Raw genomic sequence first — 15,299 nt, 5'->3', positions numbered from 1 at the left:
GGTCATGCTTAAAGAAACCAATGAGAGTAAACTGACCTGTTTGTTGTCTCTAAAAAACACCAGAAGAAAAATGTCCAGGGTCAATGCTGACCTGCATGAAAGTGGAATAAACTGCAAGGTAAGTAATGTAAGATCCCCAAGACAGCGCTACAAGGTCACAGTTGGACAGTGGCTTGTTGGAAGAGCAGGGTAATGACTCCCAGCAAGAACTGACAAATCTGGTGCAGTCCAGGAGGCTGAGGTGCCCTGTGGTTCTTAAGGGAGCTGGTGGCCACAGAAGTTAACGCCTCTCACTTTTGATATTGACCTCCCCCACTCCCCTTTGCTCAGAGACACTTTTGCTCATATCAGTTCATCAAATACCCATGGAACTTGATCAGTTTGTCTGTCAGTTGTTCAGCTTTAGCATTGGTCGATATTACCCAGTTGAAGAGATGCATTTTCCACATAAATTCGTAGAATTCTTGCAGAAATAGAGCATTGGTGGTTCAGTGGTAGAATTCTCGCCTGCCACGCGGGAGACCCAGGTCCGATTCCCGGCCAATGCAGCAAAGGTCATGTTTTTAAGGCCATGTTAGTCGTTCTTCATAAGCGGCAGCTGTCCCCAGAGCCACGAGCACAGCGCAGCTTCACTCACTGGTGGTTGAATGTCAGAGTTGTTGTTTCCCGCGCAGGAGACCCAGGTTCTATTCCCAGCAAAAGCTAAGCAGTGTATCTTGCTACTTTAGAAGTGGGCAACTTATCAGTGTTTTACAGGGAACTAGTGGAAGCACTCTAGACAATGCTTTTCCATGCTTGTTCAACGAAGTACAAGCAATTATGGCTCATGCACCTGTGAAAAACTCCTGAAGGCAATAAAAAGGCTGCAGGCAAGAAAGGTCAGGCTTAAAGAAACCAATGAGAGTAAACTGACCTGTTTGTTGTCTCTAAAAAACACCAGAAGAAAAATGTCCAGGGTCAATGCTGACCTGCATGAAAGTGGAATAAACTGCAAGGTAAGTAATGTAAGATCCCCAAGACAGCGGTACAAGGTCACAGTTGGACAGTGGCTTGTTGGAAGAGCAGGGTAATGACTCCCAGCAAGAACTGACAAATCTGGTGCAGTCCAGGAGGCTGAGGTGCCCTGTGGTTCTTAAGGGAGCTGGTGGCCACAGAAGTTAACGCCTCTCACTTTTGATATTGACCTCCCCCACTCCCCTTTGCTCAGAGACACTTTTGCTCATATCAGTTCATCAAATACCCATGGAACTTGATCAGTTTGTCTGTCAGTTGTTCAGCTTTAGCATTGGTCGATATTACCCAGTTGAAGAGATGCATTTTCCACATAAATTCCTAGAATTCATGCAGAAATAGAGCATTGGTGGTTCAGTGGTAGAATTCTCGCCTGCCACGCGGGAGACCCGGGTCCGATTCCCGGCCAATGCAGCAGAGGTCGTGTTTTTAAGGCCATGTTAGTCGTTCTTCATAAGCGGCATCTGTCCCCAGACCCACGAGTACAGCGCAGCTTCACTCACTGGTGGCTGAATGTCAGAGTTGTTGTTTCCCGCGCAGGAGACCCAGGTTCGATTCCCAGCAGAAGCAAAGCAGTGTATCTTGCTACTTTAGAAGTGGGCAACTTATCAGTGTTTTACAGGGAACTAGTGGAAGCACTCTAGACAATGCTTTTCCATGCTTGTTCAACGAAGTACAAGCAATTATGGCTCATGCACCTGTTAAAAACTCCTGAAGGCAATAAAAAGGCTGCAGGCAAGAAAGGTCATGCTTAAAGAAACCAATGAGAGTAAACTGACCTGTTTGTTGTCTCTAAAAAACACCAGAAGAAAAATGTCCAGGGTCAATGCTGACCTGCATGAAAGTGGAATAAACTGCAAGGTAAGTAATGTAAGATCCCCAAGACAGCGCTACAAGGTCACAGTTGGACAGTGGCTTGTTGGAAGAGCAGGGTAATGACTCCCAGCAAGAACTGACAAATCTGGTGCAGTCCAGGAGGCTGAGGTGCCCTGTGGTTCTTGAGGGAGCTGGTGGCCACAGAAGTTAACGCCTCTCACTTTTGATATTGACCTCCCCCACTCCCCTTTGCTCAGAGACACTTTTGCTCATATCAGTTCATCAAATACCCATGGAACTTGATCAGTTTGTCTGTCAGTTGTTCAGCTTTAGCATTGGTCGATATTACCCAGTTGAAGAGATGCATTTTCCACATAAATTCGTAGAATTCAGGCAGAAATAGAGCATTGGTGGTTCAGTGGTAGAATTCTCGCCTGCCACGCGGGAGACCCGGGTCCGATTCCCGGCCAATGCAGCAGAGGTCGTGTTTTTAAGGCCATGTTAGTCGTTCTTCATAAGCGGCAGCTGTCCCCAGAGCCACGAGTACAGCGCAGCTTCTCTCACTGGTGGCTGAATGTCAGAGTTGTTGTTTCCCGCGCAGGAGACCCAGGTTCGATTCCCAGCAGAAGCAAAGCAGTGTATCTTGCTACTTTAGAAGTGGGCAACTTATCAGTGTTTTACAGGGAACTAGTGGAAGCACTCTAGACAATGCTTTTCCATGCTTGTTCAACGAAGTACAAGCAATTATGGCTCATGCACCTGTGAAAAACTCCTGAAGGCAATAAAAAGGCTGCAGGCAAGAAAGGTCATGCTTAAAGAAACCAATGAGAGTAAACTGACCTGTTTGTTGTCTCTAAAAAACACCAGAATAAAAATGTCCAGGGTCAATGCTGACCTGCATGAAAGTGGAATAAACTGCAAGGTAAGTAATGTAAGATCCCCAAGACAGCACTACAAGGTCACAGTTGGACAGTGGCTTGTTGGAAGAGCAGGGTAATGACTCCCAGCAAGAACTGACAAATCTGGTGCAGTCCAGGAGGCTGAGGTGCCCTGTGGTTCTTAAGGGAGCTGGTGGCCACAGAAGTTAACGCCTCTCACTTTTGATATTGACCTCCCCCACTCCCCTTTGCTCAGAGACACTTTTGCTCATATCAGTTCATCAAATACCCATGGAACTTGATCAGTTTGTCTGTCAGTTGTTCAGCTTTAGCATTGGTCGATATTACCCAGTTGAAGAGATGCATTTTCCACATAAATTCGTAGAATTCTTGCAGAAATAGAGCATTGGTGGTTCAGTGGTAGAATTCTCGCCTGCCACGCGGGAGACCCGGGTCCGATTCCTGGCCAATGCAGCAGAGGTCGTGTTTTTAAGGCCATGTTAGTCGTTCTTCATAAGCGGCAGCTGTCCCCAGAGCCATGAGCACAGCGTAGCTTCACTCACTGGTGGCTGAATGTCAGAGATGTTGTTTCCCGCGCAGGAGACCCAGGTTCGATTCCCAGCAGAAGCAAAGCAGTGTATCTTGCTACTTTAGAAGTGGGCAACTTATCAGTGTTTTACAGGGAACTAGTGGAAGCACTCTAGACAATGCTTTTCCATGCTTGTTCAACGAAGTACAAGCAATTATGGCTCATGCACCTGTGAAAAACTCCTGAAGGCAATAAAAAGGCTGCAGGCAAGAAAGGTCATGCTTAAAGAAACCAATGAGAGTAAACTGACCTGTTTGTTGTCTCTAAAAAACACCAGAAGAAAAATGTCCAGGGTCAATGCTGACCTGCATGAAAGTGGAATAAACTGCAAGGTAAGTAATGTAAGATCCCCAAGACAGCGCTACAAGGTCACAGTTGGACAGTGGCTTGTTGGAAGAGCAGGGTAATGACTCCCAGCAAGAACTGACAAATCTGGTGCAGTCCAGGAGGCTGAGGTGCCCTGTGGTTCTTAAGGGAGCTGGTGGCCACAGAAGTTAACGCCTCTCACTTTTGATATTGACCTCCCCCACTCCCCTTTGCTCAGAGACACTTTTGCTCATATCAGTTCATCAAATACCCATGGAACTTGATCAGTTTGTCTGTCAGTTGTTCAGCTTTAGCATTGGTCGATATTACCCAGTTGAAGAGATGCATTTTCCACATAAATTCGTAGAATTCTTGCAGAAATAGAGCATTGGTGGTTCAGTGGTAGAATTCTCGCCTGCCACGCGGGAGACCCAGGTCCGATTCCCGGCCAATGCAGCAGAGGTCGTGTTTTTAAGGCCATGTTAGTCGTTCCTCATAAGCGGCAGCTGTCCCCAGAGCCACGAGCACAGCGCAGCTTCTCTCACTGGTGGCTGAATGTCAGAGTTGTTGTTTCCCGCGCAGGAGACCCAGGTTCGATTCCCAGCAGAAGCAAAGCAGTGTATCTTGCTACTTTAGAAGTGGGCAACTTATCAGTGTTTTACAGGGAACTAGTGGAAGCACTCTAGACAATGCTTTTCCATGCTTGTTCAATGAAGTACAAGAAATTATGGCTCATGCACCTGTGAAAAACTCCTGAAGGCAATAAAAAGGCTGCAGGCAAGAAAGGTCATGCTTAAAGAAACCAATGAGAGTAAACTGACCTGTTTGTTGACTCTAAAAAACACCAGAAGAAAAATGTCCAGGGTCAATGCTGACCTGCATGAAAGTGGAATAAACTGCAAGGTAAGTAATGTAAGATCCCCAAGACAGCGCTACAAGGTCACAGTTGGACAGTGGCTTGTTGGAAGAGCAGGGTAATGACTCCCAGCAAGAACTGACAAATCTGGTGCAGTCCAGGAGGCTGAGGTGCCCTGTGGTTCTTAAGGGAGCTGGTGGCCACAGAAGTTAACGCCTCTCACTTTTGATATTGACCTCCCCCACTCCCCTTTGCTCAGAGACACTTTTGCTCATGTCAGTTCATCAAATACCCATGGAACTTGATCAGTTTGTCTGTCAGTTGTTCAGCTTTAGCATTGGTCGATATTACCCAGTTGAAGAGATGCATTTTCCACATAAATTCGTAGAATTCTTGCAGAAATAGAGCATTGGTGGTTCAGTGGTAGAATTCTCGCCTGCCACGCGGCAGACCCGGGTCCGATTCCCGGCCAATGCAGCAGAGGTCGTGTTTTTAAGGCCATGTTAGTCGTTCCTCATAAGCGGCAGCTGTCCCCAGAGCCACGAACACAGCGCAGCTTCTCTCACTGGTGGCTGAATGTCAGAGTTGTTGTTTCCCGCGCAGGAGACCCAGGTTCAATTCCCAGCAGAAGCAAAGCAGTGTATCTTGCTACTTTAGAAGTGGGCAACTTATCAGTGTTTTACAGGGAACTAGTGGAAGCACTCTAGACAATGCTTTTCCATGCTTGTTCAACGAAGTACAAGCAATTATGGCTCATGCACCTGTGAAAAACTCCTGAAGGCAATAAAAAGGCTGCAGGCAAGAAAGGTCATGCTTAAAGAAACCAATGAGAGTAAACTGACCTGTTTGTTGTCTCTAAAAAACACCAGAAGAAAAATGTCCAGGGTCAATGCTGACCTGCATGAAAGTGGAATAAACTGCAAGGTAAGTAATGTAAGATCCCCAAGACAGCGCTACAAGGTCACAGTTGGACAGTGGCTTGTTGGAAGAGCAGGGTAATGACTCCCAGCAAGAACTGACAAATCTGGTGCAGTCCAGGAGGCTGAGGTGCCCTGTGGTTCTTAAGGGAGCTGGTGGCCACAGAAGTTAACGCCTCTCACTTTTGATATTGACCTCCCCCACTCCCCTTTGCTCAGAGACACTTTTGCTCATATCAGTTCATCAAATACCCATGGAACTTGATCAGTTTGTCTGTCAGTTGTTCAGCTTTAGCATTGGTCGATATTACCCAGTTGAAGAGATGCATTTTCGACATAAATTCGTAGAATTCTTGCAGAAATAGAGCATTGGTGGTTCAGTGGTAGAATTCTCGCCTGCCACGCGGGAGACCCGGGTCCGATTCCCGGCCAATGCAGCAGAGGTCGTGTTTTTAAGGCCATGTTAGTCGTTCCTCATAAGCGGCAGCTGTCCCCAGACCCACGAACACAGCGCAGCTTCTCTCACTGGTGGCTGAATGTCAGAGTTGTTGTTTCCCGCGCAGGAGACCCAGGTTCAATTCCCAGCAGAAGCAAAGCAGTGTATCTTGCTACTTTAGAAGTGGGCAACTTATCAGTGTTTTACAGGGAACTAGTGGAAGCACTCTAGACAATGCTTTTCCATGCTTGTTCAACGAAGTACAAGCAATTATGGCTCATGCACCTGTGAAAAACTCCTGAAGGCAATAAAAAGGCTGCAGGCAAGAAAGGTCATGCTTAAAGAAACCAATGAGAGTAAACTGACCTGTTTGTTGTCTCTAAAAAACACCAGAAGAAAAATGTCCAGGGTCAATGCTGACCTGCATGAAAGTGGAATAAACTGCAAGGTAAGTAATGTAAGATCCCCAAGACAGCGCTACAAGGTCACAGTTGGACAGTGGCTTGTTGGAAGAGCAGGGTAATGACTCCCAGCAAGAACTGACAAATCTGGTGCAGTCCAGGAGGCTGAGGTGCCCTGTGGTTCTTAAGGGAGCTGGTGGCCACAGAAGTTAACGCCTCTCACTTTTGATATTGACCTCCCCCACTCCCCTTTGCTCAGAGACACTTTTGCTCATATCAGTTCATCAAATACCCATGGAACTTGATCAGTTTGTCTGTCAGTTGTTCAGCTTTAGCATTGGTCGATATTACCCAGTTGAAGAGATGCATTTTCCACATAAATTCGTAGAATTCTTGCAGAAATAGAGCATTGGTGGTTCAGTGGTAGAATTCTCGCCTGCCACGCGGGAGACCCGGGTCCGATTCCCGGCCAATGCAGCAAAGGTCGTGTTTTTAAGGCCATGTTAGTCGTTCTTCATAAGCGGCAGCTGTCCCCAGAGCCACGAGCACAGCGCAGCTTCACTCACTGGTGGTTGAATGTCAGAGTTGTTGTTTCCCGCGCAGGAGACCCAGGTTCTATTCCCAGCAAAAGCTAAGCAGTGTATCTTGCTACTTTAGAAGTGGGCAACTTATCAGTGTTTTACAGGGAACTAGTGGAAGCACTCTAGACAATGCTTTTCCATGCTTGTTCAACGAAGTACAAGCAATTATGGCTCATGCACCTGTGAAAAACTCCTGAAGGCAATAAAAAGGCTGCAGGCAAGAAAGGTCAGGCTTAAAGAAACCAATGAGAGTAAACTGACCTCTTTGTTGTCTCTAAAAAACACCAGAAGAAAAATGTCCAGGGGGTCAATGCTGATCTGCATGAAAGTGGAATAAACTGCAAGGTAAGTAATGTAAGATCCCCAAGACAGCGCTACAAGGTCACAGTTGGACAGTGTCTTGTTGGAAGAGCAGGGTAATGACTCCCAGCAAGAACTGACAAATCTGGTGCAGTCCAGGAGGCTGAGGTGCCCTGTGGTTCTTAAGGGAGCTGGTGGCCACAGAAGTTAACGCCTCTCACTTTTGATATTGACCTCCCCCACTCCCCTTTGCTCAGAGACACTTTTGCTCATATCAGTTCATCAAATACCCATGGAACTTGATCAGTTTGTCTGTCAGTTGTTCAGCTTTAGCATTGGTCGATATTACCCAGTTGAAGAGATGCATTTTCCACATAAATTCGTAGAATTCATGCAGAAATAGAGCATTGGTGGTTCAGTGGTAGAATTCTCGCCTGCCACGCGGGAGACCCGGGTCCGATTCCCGGCCAATGCAGCAGAGGTCGTGTTTTTAAGGCCATGTTAGTCGTTCCTCATAAGCGGCAGCTGTCCCCAGAGCCACGAGCACAGCGCAGCTTCTCTCACTGGTGGCTGAATGTCAGAGTTGTTGTTTCCCGCGCAGGAGACCCAGGTTCGATTCCCAGCAGAAGCAAAGCAGTGTATCTTGCTACTTTAGAAGTGGGCAACTTATCAGTGTTTTACAGGGAACTAGTGGAAGCACTCTAGACAATGCTTTTCCATGCTTGTTCAACGAAGTACAAGCAATTATGGCTCATGCACCTGTGAAAAACTCCTGAAGGCAATAAAAAGGCTGCAGGCAAGAAAGGTCATGCTTAAAGAAACCAATGAGAGTAAACTGACCTGTTTGTTGTCTCTAAAAAACACCAGAAGAAAAATGTCCAGGGTCAATGCTGACCTGCATGAAAGTGGAATAAACTGCAAGGTAAGTAATGTAAGATCCCCAAGACAGCGCTACAAGGTCACAGTTGGACAGTGGCTTGTTGGAAGAGCAGGGTAATGACTCCCAGCAAGAACTGACAAATCTGGTGCAGTCCAGGAGGCTGAGGTGCCCTGTGGTTCTTAAGGGAGCTGGTGGCCACAGAAGTTAACGCCTCTCACTTTTGATATTGACCTCCCCCACTCCCCTTTGCTCAGAGACACTTTTGCTCATATCAGTTCATCAAATACCCATGGAACTTGATCAGTTTGTCTGTCAGTTGTTCAGCTTTAGCATTGGTCGATATTACCCAGTTGAAGAGATGCATTTTCGACATAAATTCGTAGAATTCTTGCAGAAATAGAGCATTGGTGGTTCAGTGGTAGAATTCTCGCCTGCCACGCGGGAGACCCGGGTCCGATTCCCGGCCAATGCAGCAGAGGTCGTGTTTTTAAGGCCATGTTAGTCGTTCCTCATAAGCGGCAGCTGTCCCCAGAGCCACGAGCACAGCGCAGCTTCTCTCACTGGTGGCTGAATGTCAGAGTTGTTGTTTCCCGCGCAGGAGACCCAGGTTCGATTCCCAGCAGAAGCAAAGCAGTGTATCTTGCTACTTTAGAAGTGGGCAACTTATCAGTGTTTTACAGGGAACTAGTGGAAGCACTCTAGACAATGCTTTTCCATGCTTGTTCAACGAAGTACAAGCAATTATGGCTCATGCACCTGTGAAAAACTCCTGAAGGCAATAAAAAGGCTGCAGGCAAGAAAGGTCATGCTTAAAGAAACCAATGAGAGTAAACTGACCTGTTTGTTGTCTCTAAAAAACACCAGAAGAAAAATGTCCAGGGTCAATGCTGACCTGCATGAAAGTGGAATAAACTGCAAGGTAAGTAATGTAAGATCCCCAAGACAGCGCTACAAGGTCACAGTTGGACAGTGTCTTGTTGGAAGAGCAGGGTAATGACTCCCAGCAAGAACTGACAAATCTGGTGCAGTCCAGGAGGCTGAGGTGCCCTGTGGTTCTTAAGGGAGCTGGTGGCCACAGAAGTTAACGCCTCTCACTTTTGATATTGACCTCCCCCACTCCCCTTTGCTCAGAGACACTTTTGCTCATATCAGTTCATCAAATACCCATGGAACTTGATCAGTTTGTCTGTCAGTTGTTCAGCTTTAGCATTGGTCGATATTACCCAGTTGAAGAGATGCATTTTCCACATAAATTCGTAGAATTCTTGCAGAAATAGAGCATTGGTGGTTCAGTGGTAGAATTCTCGCCTGCCACGCGGGAGACCCGGGTCCGATTCCCGGCCAATGCAGCAGAGGTCGTGTTTTTAAGGCCATGTTAGTCGTTCCTCATAAGCGGCAGCTGTCCCCAGAGCCACGAGCACAGCGCAGCTTCTCTCACTGGTGGCTGAATGTCAGAGTTGTTGTTTCCCGCGCAGGAGACCCAGGTTCGATTCCCAGCAGAAGCAAAGCAGTGTATCTTGCTACTTTAGAAGTGGGCAACTTATCAGTGTTTTACAGGGAACTAGTGGAAGCACTCTAGACAATGCTTTTCCATGATTGTTCAACGAAGTACAAGCAATTATGGCTCATGCACCTGTGAAAAACTCCTGAAGGCAATAAAAAGGCTGCAGGCAAGAAAGGTCATGCTTAAAGAAACCAATGAGAGTAAACTGACCTGTTTGTTGTCTCTAAAAAACACCAGAAGAAAAATGTCCAGGGTCAATGCTGACCTGCATGAAAGTGGAATAAACTGCAAGGTAAGTAATGTAAGATCCCCAAGACAGCGCTACAAGGTCACAGTTGGACAGTGTCTTGTTGGAAGAGCAGGGTAATGACTCCCAGCAAGAACTGACAAATCTGGTGCAGTCCAGGAGGCTGAGGTGCCCTGTGGTTCTTAAGGGAGCTGGTGGCCACAGAAGTTAACGCCTCTCACTTTTGATATTGACCTCCCCCACTCCCCTTTGCTCAGAGACACTTTTGCTCATATCAGTTCATCAAATACCCATGGAACTTGATCAGTTTGTCTGTCAGTTGTTCAGCTTTAGCATTGGTCGATATTACCCAGTTGAAGAGATGCATTTTCCACATAAATTCGTAGAATTCTTGCAGAAATAGAGCATTGGTGGTTCAGTGCTAGAATTCTCGCCTGCCACGCGGGAGACCCGGGTCCGATTCCCAGCCAATGCAGCAGAGGTCGTGTTTTTAAGGCCATGTTAGTCGTTCCTCATAAGCGGCAGCTGTCCCCAGAGCCACGAACACAGCGCAGCTTCTCTCACTGGTGGCTGAATGTCAGAGTTGTTGTTTCCCGCGCAGGAGACCCAGGTTCAATTCCCAGCAGAAGCAAAGCAGTGTATCTTGCTACTTTAGAAGTGGGCAACTTATCAGTGTTTTACAGGGAACTAGTGGAAGCACTCTAGACAATGCTTTTCCATGCTTGTTCAACGAAGTACAAGCAATTATGGCTCATGCACCTGTGAAAAACTCCTGAAGGCAATAAAAAGGCTGCAGGCAAGAAAGGTCAGGCATAAAGAAACCAATGAGAGTAAACTGACCTGTTTGTTGTCTCTAAAAAACACCAGAAGAAAAATGTCCAGGGGGTCAATGCTGATCTGCATGAAAGTGGAATAAACTGCAAGGTAAGTAATGTAAGAGCCCCAAGACAGCGCTACAAGGTCACAGTTGGACAGTGTCTTGTTGGAAGAGCAGGGTAATGACTCCCAGCAAGAACTGACAAATCTGGTGCAGTCCAGGAGGCTGAGGTGCCCTGTGGTTCTTAAGGGAGCTGGTGGCCACAGAAGTTAACGCCTCTCACTTTTGATATTGACCTCCCCCACTCCCCTTTGCTCAGAGACACTTTTGCTCATATCAGTTCATCAAATACCCATGGAACTTGATCAGTTTGTCTGTCAGTTGTTCAGCTTAAGCATTGGTCGATATTACCCAGTTGAAGAGATGCATTTTCCACATAAATTCGTAGAATTCATGCAGAAATAGAGCATTGGTGGTTCAGTGGTAGAATTCTCGCCTGCCACGCGGGAGACCCGGGTCCGATTCCCGGCCAATGCAGCAGAGGTCGTGTTTTTAAGGCCATGTTAGTCGTTCCTCATAAGCGGCAGCTGTCCCCAGAGCCACGAGCACAGCGCAGCTTCTCTCACTGGTGGCTGAATGTCAGAGTTGTTGTTTCCCGCGCAGGAGACCCAGGTTCGATTCCCAGCAGAAGCAAAGCAGTGTATCTTGCTACTTTAGAAGTGGGCAACTTATCAGTGTTTTACAGGGAACTAGTGGAAGCACTCTAGACAATGCTTTTCCATGCTTGTTCAACGAAGTACAAGCAATTATGGCTCATGCACCTGTGAAAAACTCCTGAAGGCAATAAAAAGGCTGCAGGCAAGAAAGGTCAGGCTTAAAGAAACCAATGAGAGTAAACTGACCTGTTTGTTGTCTCTAAAAAACACCAGAAGAAAAATGTCCAGGGGGTCAATGCTGATCTGCATGAAAGTGGAATAAACTGCAAGGTAAGTAATGTAAGATCCCCAAGACAGCGCTACAAGGTCACAGTTGGACAGTGTCTTGTTGGAAGAGCAGGGTAATGACTCCCAGCAAGAACTGACAAATCTGGTGCAGTCCAGGAGGCTGAGGTGCCCTGTGGTTCTTAAGGGAGCTGGTGGCCACAGAAGTTAACGCCTCTCACTTTTGATATTGACCTCCCCCACTCCCCTTTGCTCAGAGACACTTTTGCTCATATCAGTTCATCAAATACCCATGGAACTTGATCAGTTTGTCTGTCAGTTGTTCAGCTTTAGCATTGGTCGATATTACCCAGTTGAAGAGATGCATTTTCCACATAAATTCGTAGAATTCATGCAGAAATAGAGCATTGGTGGTTCAGTGGTAGAATTCTCGCCTGCCACGCGGGAGACCCGGGTCCGATTCCCGGCCAATGCAGCAGAGGTCGTGTTTTTAAGGCCATGTTAGTCGTTCCTCATAAGCGGCAGCTGTCCCCAGAGCCACGAGCACAGCGCAGCTTCTCTCACTGGTGGCTGAATGTCAGAGTTGTTGTTTCCCGCGCAGGAGACCCAGGTTCGATTCCCAGCAGAAGCAAAGCAGTGTATCTTGCTACTTTAGAAGTGGGCAACTTATCAGTGTTTTACAGGGAACTAGTGGAAGCACTCTAGACAATGCTTTTCCATGCTTGTTCAACGAAGTACAAGCAATTATGGCTCATGCACCTGTGAAAAACTCCTGAAGGCAATAAAAAGGCTGCAGGCAAGAAAGGTCATGCTTAAAGAAACCAATGAGAGTAAACTGACCTGTTTGTTGTCTCTAAAAAACACCAGAAGAAAAATGTCCAGGGTCAATGCTGACCTGCATGAAAGTGGAATAAACTGCAAGGTAAGTAATGTAAGATCCCCAAGACAGCGCTACAAGGTCACAGTTGGACAGTGGCTTGTTGGAAGAGCAGGGTAATGACTCCCAGCAAGAACTGACAAATCTGGTGCAGTCCAGGAGGCTGAGGTGCCCTGTGGTTCTTAAGGGAGCTGGTGGCCACAGAAGTTAACGCCTCTCACTTTTGATATTGACCTCCCCCACTCCCCTTTGCTCAGAGACACTTTTGCTCATATCAGTTCATCAAATACCCATGGAACTTGATCAGTTTGTCTGTCAGTTGTTCAGCTTTAGCATTGGTCGATATTACCCAGTTGAAGAGATGCATTTTCCACATAAATTCGTAGAATTCTTGCAGAAATAGAGCATTGGTGGTTCAGTGGTAGAATTCTCGCCTGCCACGCGGGAGACCCGGGTCCGATTCCCGGCCAATGCAGCAGAGGTCGTGTTTTTAAGGCCATGTTAGTCGTTCCTCATAAGCGGCAGCTGTCCCCAGAGCCACGAACACAGCGCAGCTTCTCTCACTGGTGGCTGAATGTCAGAGTTGTTGTTTCCCGCGCAGGAGACCCAGGTTCAATTCCCAGCAGAAGCAAAGCAGTGTATCTTGCTACTTTAGAAGTGGGCAACTTATCAGTGTTTTACAGGGAACTAGTGGAAGCACTCTAGACAATGCTTTTCCATGCTTGTTCAACGAAGTACAAGCAATTATGGCTCATGCACCTGTGAAAAACTCCTGAAGGCAATAAAAAGGCTGCAGGCAAGAAAGGTCATGCTTAAAGAAACCAATGAGAGTAAACTGACCTGTTTGTTGTCTCTAAAAAACACCAGAAGAAAAATGTCCAGGGTCAATGCTGACCTGCATGAAAGTGGAATAAACTGCAAGGTAAGTAATGTAAGATCCCCAAGACAGCGCTACAAGGTCACAGTTGGACAGTGGCTTGTTGGAAGAGCAGGGTAATGACTCCCAGCAAGAACTGACAAATCTGGTGCAGTCCAGGAGGCTGAGGTGCCCTGTGGTTCTTAAGGGAGCTGGTGGCCACAGAAGTTAACGCCTCTCACTTTTGATATTGACCTCCCCCACTCCCCTTTGCTCAGAGACACTTTTGCTCATATCAGTTCATCAAATACCCATGCAACTTGATCAGTTTGTCTGTCAGTTGTTCAGCTTTAGCATTGGTCGATATTACCCAGTTGAAGAGATGCATTTTCCACATAAATTCGTAGAATTCTTGCAGAAATAGAGCATTGGTGGTTCAGTGGTAGAATTCTCGCCTGCCACGCGGGAGACCAGGGTCCGATTCCCGGCCAATGCAGCAGAGGTCGTGTTTTTAAGGCCATGTTAGTCGTTCCTCATAAGCGGCAGCTGTCCCCAGAGCCACGGGCACAGCGCAGCTTCTCTCACTGGTGGCTGAATGTCAGAGTTGTTGTTTCCCGCGCAGGAGACCCAGGTTCGATTCCCAGCAGAAGCAAAGCAGTGTATCTTGCTACTTTAGAAGTGGGCAACTTATCAGTGTTTTACAGGGAACTAGTGGAAGCACTCTAGACAATGCTTTTCCATGCTTGTTCAACGAAGTACAAGAAATTATGGCTCATGCACCTGTGAAAAACTCCTGAAGGCAATAAAAAGGCTGCAGGCAAGAAAGGTCATGCTTAAAGAAACCAATGAGAGTAAACTGACCTGTTTGTTGTCTCTAAAAAACACCAGAAGAAAAATGTCCAGGGTCAATGCTGACCTGCATGAAAGTGGAATAAACTGCAAGGTAAGTAATGTAAGATCCCCAAGACAGCGCTACAAGGTCACAGTTGGACAGTGGCTTGTTGGAATAGCAGGGTAATGACTCCCAGCAAGAACTGACAAATCTGGTGCAGTCCAGGAGGCTGAGGTGCCCTGTGGTTCTTAAGGGAGCTGGTGGCCACAGAAGTTAACGCCTCTCACTTTTGATATTGACCTCCCCCACTCCCCTTTGCTCAGAGACACTTTTGCTCATATCAGTTCATCAAATACCCATGGAACTTGATCAGTTTGTCTGTCAGTTGTTCAGCTTTAGCATTGGTCGATATTACCCAGTTGAAGAGATGCATTTTCCACATAAATTCGTAGAATTCTTGCAGAAATAGAGCATTGGTGGTTCAGTGGTAGAATTCTCGCCTGCCACGCGGCAGACCCGGGTCCGATTCCCGGCCAATGCAGCAGAGGTCGTGTTTTTAAGGCCATGTTAGTCGTTCCTCATAAGCGGCAGCTGTCCCCAGAGCCACGAACACAGCGCAGCTTCTCTCACTGGTGGCTGAATGTCAGAGTTGTTGTTTCCCGCGCAGGAGACCCAGGTTCAATTCCCAGCAGAAGCAAAGCAGTGTATCTTGCTACTTTAGAAGTGGGCAACTTATCAGTGTTTTACAGGGAACTAGTGGAAGCACTCTAGACAATGCTTTTCCATGCTTGTTCAACGAAGTACAAGCAATTATGGCTCATGCACCTGTGAAAAACTCCTGAAGGCAATAAAAAGGCTGCAGGCAAGAAAGGTCATGCTTAAAGAAACCAATGAGAGTAAACTGACCTGTTTGTTGTCTCTAAAAAACACCAGAAGAAAAATGTCCAGGGTCAATGCTGACCTGCATGAAAGTGGAATAAACTGCAAGGTAAGTAATGTAAGATCCCCAAGACAGCGCTACAAGGTCACAGTTGGACAGTGGCTTGTTGGAAGAGCAGGGTAATGACTCCCAGCAAGAACTGACAAATCTGGTGCAGTCCAGGAGGCTGAGGTGCCCTGTGGTTCTTAAGGGAGCTGGTGGCCACAGAAGTTAACGCCTCTCACTTTTGATATTGACCTCCCCCACTCCCCTTTGCTCAGAGACACTTTTGCTCATATCAGTTCATCAAATACACATGGAACTTGATCAGTTTG

General features: G+C 46.9%; 10 non-coding genes across 10 annotated transcripts; all 10 read left to right on the top strand.

The window, feature by feature from the left end:
- Nucleotides 1-1,354: 1,354 nt before the first annotated feature.
- Nucleotides 1,355-1,425, top strand: trnag-gcc (transfer RNA glycine (anticodon GCC)). The gene has a single exon. It is a non-coding gene; the product is annotated as a tRNA-Gly (tRNA).
- Nucleotides 1,426-2,231: 806 nt separating this feature from the next.
- On the top strand, nucleotides 2,232-2,302 carry trnag-gcc (transfer RNA glycine (anticodon GCC)). Its single transcript has one exon. It is a non-coding gene; the product is annotated as a tRNA-Gly (tRNA).
- Nucleotides 2,303-5,739: 3,437 nt separating this feature from the next.
- trnag-gcc (transfer RNA glycine (anticodon GCC)) lies at nucleotides 5,740-5,810 on the top strand. The gene has a single exon. It is a non-coding gene; the product is annotated as a tRNA-Gly (tRNA).
- Nucleotides 5,811-6,616: 806 nt separating this feature from the next.
- Nucleotides 6,617-6,687, top strand: trnag-gcc (transfer RNA glycine (anticodon GCC)). Its single transcript has one exon. It is a non-coding gene; the product is annotated as a tRNA-Gly (tRNA).
- An 808-nt stretch (nucleotides 6,688-7,495) lies between these two features.
- Nucleotides 7,496-7,566, top strand: trnag-gcc (transfer RNA glycine (anticodon GCC)). The gene has a single exon. It is a non-coding gene; the product is annotated as a tRNA-Gly (tRNA).
- Nucleotides 7,567-8,372: 806 nt separating this feature from the next.
- On the top strand, nucleotides 8,373-8,443 carry trnag-gcc (transfer RNA glycine (anticodon GCC)). Its single transcript has one exon. It is a non-coding gene; the product is annotated as a tRNA-Gly (tRNA).
- An 806-nt stretch (nucleotides 8,444-9,249) lies between these two features.
- Nucleotides 9,250-9,320, top strand: trnag-gcc (transfer RNA glycine (anticodon GCC)). The gene has a single exon. It is a non-coding gene; the product is annotated as a tRNA-Gly (tRNA).
- A 1,685-nt stretch (nucleotides 9,321-11,005) lies between these two features.
- Nucleotides 11,006-11,076, top strand: trnag-gcc (transfer RNA glycine (anticodon GCC)). The gene has a single exon. It is a non-coding gene; the product is annotated as a tRNA-Gly (tRNA).
- Nucleotides 11,077-11,884: 808 nt separating this feature from the next.
- trnag-gcc (transfer RNA glycine (anticodon GCC)) lies at nucleotides 11,885-11,955 on the top strand. The gene has a single exon. It is a non-coding gene; the product is annotated as a tRNA-Gly (tRNA).
- An 806-nt stretch (nucleotides 11,956-12,761) lies between these two features.
- On the top strand, nucleotides 12,762-12,832 carry trnag-gcc (transfer RNA glycine (anticodon GCC)). The gene has a single exon. It is a non-coding gene; the product is annotated as a tRNA-Gly (tRNA).
- The last annotated feature ends 2,467 nt before the right edge of the window (nucleotides 12,833-15,299 follow it).

Source organism: Carassius gibelio, chromosome B19 (assembly GCF_023724105.1).
Source record: "Carassius gibelio isolate Cgi1373 ecotype wild population from Czech Republic chromosome B19, carGib1.2-hapl.c, whole genome shotgun sequence".
NCBI lineage: Eukaryota > Metazoa > Chordata > Actinopteri > Cypriniformes > Cyprinidae > Carassius > Carassius gibelio.
This window is presented reverse-complemented; position numbering and strand designations above follow the sequence as displayed.